General features: G+C 37.7%; 2 protein-coding genes and 1 long non-coding RNA gene across 4 annotated transcripts in view; 1 reads left to right on the forward strand and 2 right to left on the reverse strand.

Annotated features, from left to right (window-relative positions):
* LOC128250993 (uncharacterized) overlaps nt 1-372 on the reverse strand; it is a 10,310-nt gene extending 9,938 nt beyond the window's left edge. The window contains exon 1 of the long non-coding RNA XR_008266908.1: nt 296-372. This is a non-coding gene — a long non-coding RNA (uncharacterized LOC128250993). The remainder of the gene's footprint in view (nt 1-295) is intronic.
* Nucleotides 1-4,391, forward strand: part of LOC106870157 (collagen alpha-1(XII) chain) — a 490,284-nt gene that overhangs the window by 115,233 nt on the left and 370,660 nt on the right. The gene's annotated exons all lie outside the window — the stretch shown is intronic.
* LOC106868389 (uncharacterized) overlaps nt 1-4,391 on the reverse strand; it is a 437,000-nt gene that overhangs the window by 81,406 nt on the left and 351,203 nt on the right. The gene's annotated exons all lie outside the window — the stretch shown is intronic.

Raw genomic sequence — 4,391 nt, forward strand, 5'->3', positions numbered from 1 at the left:
ATTAATTAATATCGATTAATTATCAAGAGGCCAGCACATGTAAAGAATCAAAGAGATTCAGAAATATTATCTGCAATCTCAGGGGATTAAGGTACATTTAAAAAAAATAACGTCAACCACTAACGTGGACAATTAATGCGCTAGAAATAGATCACATCTTGTGTCTATTAAGACCTAAAATGTTCTCAACATGAAATATAGCAGCATACCAAAAACGCGAGCGGGCAAGACATTTAAAATTACCTAAAAAAGCATTATTAAACAGGAACTAGTTTCGGATTTAACAAATTCTTACCATTTGTCTATTCCTCATCAGCCTGATTTGTAATTTAACCGTAATCATCAGAATCGTATACAGAGTTGCCCACCGCCATGGGTGTGTGTGCATTATATATATAAGCTTGCCGTTAAATAGACTCAACCAAAAGTGCTCACAGGTTGTCAGGTGATAGTGTTCAAACGAGAAACGAAGGCAAGACATAAGCATTCCTATATAAAAAGGTGACAGTGGCCATGATGTCTTTAGACTAGAGTCGACATTGTAGGGCAAACATTGGGAAATGTTACAGATTGGACGTCGTCGCTTAGTTACAGGAATATAAAGGGCCCCTTAAATCAGTTGAAAGAAGGTGTAGGTGAGGGGTGATGTAGTAGAGTTGTTTTAACTGTGGAAAGAGAATACCTGGACATGTTTGTTCCGGTTTTCAGCTTTCCAATTTCGAATTGCCTCGAGATCAGCTTTGCTTTTAATTCTTAGGGGGTCGACCTCCGCAGTTCAATAAAAAGAGAGACCGATAGAATAAGAGGTTGGGTTTTGAAAATAGCTAAATACTGGGGTATAAAACCCTTGAAAGCAGTGCCCCAACATGACCGTGAGTCTAAGGAATGAAACAGGTAATAGATAAAAGATACCTATTGTCTTCGATTTGTTCGATTAATCCAATGGTTCTCAAACATTTGTTTTACCTGTGGACCTCTTTGATCCCTATTTCACCTAGTTAGACCCTCATAGTCATCAGGTGTTTAAAAAAGTCCTATTATATTTTGTTGTGTCTGAAAAGAGCTATTCTGTCGTAATGACTTATTAATTAACAGACTCACCTGTTCAGTTCCTTATTTATTTATTTATTTATTCTTAAATTTTCGTTGCTTCTTGCAACCTCTTCCATAGTTGTTGACTCTCTATTAATAAATAAATGCGCCCGTTTTTAAAGCTTAGCCCGGTTTCCCGGTTTCATTTGCGTATGTGTTCCCCAGCTGGACGGGACGCCAGTCCATCGAAGCGTTACTCATTTTTGCCAGCTGAGTGGACTGGAGCAACATGAAATGAAGTGTTTTGCTCAAGAACTCAACACGTCGCCCGGTTCGGGAATCGAAACCACAATCTTACGATCATGGTGCTGACATCCTAACCACTAGGTCACGTGCCTCCACTGACTCTCTATTATGTTTTCATAATTAAATATTATTAGGAAGTGTATAAAAATTGTTAAAATATTTTGCGTATGTATAACTAACTAATTACACATAAATTTCGTATGGACCCACAAGGGTGATATGAACCCTAGCTGACAACCACTGTACTAATCCCTTCGAGGTGGTGCCTCACCTTGGCCGCAGTTCAAAGACTGAAACACGCAAAAGACAGATGAAAGCTAAATGTTACTCGTTGTAAAATAACTTCCGACCAACAATTCGCCATAAGGAGTGGCAATATTTCAAACAATGAAATTCAAGTCACAATTTTGCATAGCACACACCGTTGAAAATGAAATAAAATAAAATAAAATGACATAACGTAAAATCGTGACTAAATTCCATTTAGGAGAGTGAAAATATTCATATTTATGGTTTGGGTTTCAATTAAAACCGTGATATAAAGCAGGTGGATGTGTGAAAGGTTTCCACTTCACAGAGAAATTCACTACATTAACTATTTACAATGTCAATTCACATTCGGGATTAATAAAGCTTGAGGTACAGAAATACTGAGATTAGAAAAAGAATTTTTACAGTTGTAGGCATTGTTGGTGGTGATAATAGTGTTGGGTTTTGTGGTGGTGCAGTCGGTGGTGATAGTGGTGGGAATGTAGCTGTTGTTGCAAGCTTAATTTTTTTTTCTGAGTGCGCTAGTTGTTGGTTTCCACTGTCAGGTCAGCTCTGACCCAGGAGTCCTGTAACAAAAGACATTCCAATAATGAGCAACCCGTCTTACTTTCAGATGTTGTATAACTAAGACTACATTTACTCATTCATGGCTTCCTTCACTTTTAAGAGTTTCGGTTGAGAGGGATTTTGGCTGCTATTTCTAACAGTTCGTTATTATGAAATAGTTGCATTGTTGACATGTCGATTGCGATGTATATAATAAAAGTTGTACACACACACACACACACACACACACACACACACACACACACACACACACACACACATATATATATATATATAAATTTTCAAAGGCGAATAAGCATCGACAGCTAGCAAGCCAAGCTACTCCAGACTGATGAAGAGCAATGACTCTGAAACTAGTCTCTGGATGCTGGCTTTGCTGGGTGGAGGTGCTTATCTCCCCTGTTTGAAAACATAAGGATACAGAACGCTTGTGTCACATAGCCAACTGGAAAACGATGTTTCCTGGAGCTAAATAGCAGTAGCATTCTTCCCTTTTCATACTTTTTATCCTTTCTTTTCATGCCGCGGAGTCAAGAGGCACAGTTTGGTCAACGAATATTTTAAAAGAAATCTAGGTGTAGCGGAAATGTGTAGCAAAAGATGTTGTTGATGTAGCAGATGTTGTCGACATCAAAGTAAAACAATGAGGAAGGTATCGGGTTGTGGTTTAAATAATTTATTTAATCGATACTTGCATTTACGTGTGGTATACACAAGGAAAGCCGCTACATGACATTACCAACTTGCTTCGAGTTGACGAAGTAAAATATGAACAGGGGATATACTGTGTCGATGTGATAAGGTAGAACCAGGCATGTTTTGTGTCTGTGTGAGCGTTGGTCATTCGGTCATGTCTGTTTATGTTCTGTGACCGCTACTGTGTTGGGTCGTTCATGCTGAATATGTGGATCTCGATTGTCTGCTATCACTTGAGTGTTTGCCTGTTGATGGCCATTTGATTATTTGTCGTGTGTCTGACTGTATTTATAATGGTCATCCCAGCTAGAAGGACAGACATACCACAGGAGTAATTTCTACCTATGTAGGTCGCCTCCTGTCCACTTGAACCTTCAATGACACAGCTCAGATCGGAGGTCGAAGAAAAAGACATCCATCACTTTTTCACAATACAAAGAAATTTCTTTCGCGCCTGTTTGGCTAGTGGTGGATCAGACGAGCAAGAATCCTTAGATTCGGTTTCGAATCTCAGCTCAGAAAAAAAGAAGTGTTAGTTTTTACATAGGGATTGATAGAAGCAAATTCAAATTTGATGTGTTATGATGCATGCTTTACATTTCAATACCAGCATCGCAAAGCATAAATGATGTTAACTATAATGATAACGCATAAAGGCGAGTCTGCTGATAAAATTGAAAGAAACTATGTTGGTGAATAGTAAATAATTAGAACAGGAACCTAGACAGCAACTTATCACCTATATATCTATATATATAAAGAGTATTTTAATTATTTCAGTAATTTTTGTTATAAAAATTCTGTCGAGAAAACGGGGAGGGAGAAATGAAATCTGCTAACTGGAGCACAAGCAACTCGCCAAAGCGAGTGGTAACTTCGAAAAAACATATAATAAAGTAACACAAGACAGTATATCTGACTCTTCAGTTCTGTCGAAGACAACGTCTATACTATCGTATGAATGATGAGCTACGCGACGTACCCACAGTCAAACTGTGAATGACACTCCCAAGAATTTACAGCTTTATAAGTGATGCAAAAAAAAAAAAATAACAAAAATAAAATAGCAAACAAGGAAAATACGTTGCTTGCACGACAGTAAAGATTAGCAGTTTTTTCTGTTGCTGTATGTCCCAGTTCATGAAGAACGTTGACAACTGAGGAGACCTTGAGAAAAACCCGCCTGACCCATGACAGTGTGGGAAATAGATGTAAAATGATACTGTTATCATGATACTGTTGTCTAGATAGATAGATAGATAGATAGATAGATAGATAGATAGATAGATAAACAGATAGATAGATAGAAAGATAAATAGACAGACAGATAGATAGGTTTCTTTATTAGCCACACAGGGCTCAACACAGAGGGGACAAAATACAAATGTAGAGTTTTTCTTTTCGAGGGGGCCGAAAACAAAGCAGAAAAAAAACAAAAGTGGGGACAATGATGAAAAAAAACATCGCAAAACGTTTGGGGTATTTACAAAAAATACGAAATAATACAAAAAATTCCCAAT

This window comes from Octopus bimaculoides, chromosome 27 (genome assembly GCF_001194135.2).
Source record: "Octopus bimaculoides isolate UCB-OBI-ISO-001 chromosome 27, ASM119413v2, whole genome shotgun sequence".
In the NCBI taxonomy this organism is placed as follows: Eukaryota; Metazoa; Mollusca; class Cephalopoda; order Octopoda; family Octopodidae; genus Octopus; species Octopus bimaculoides.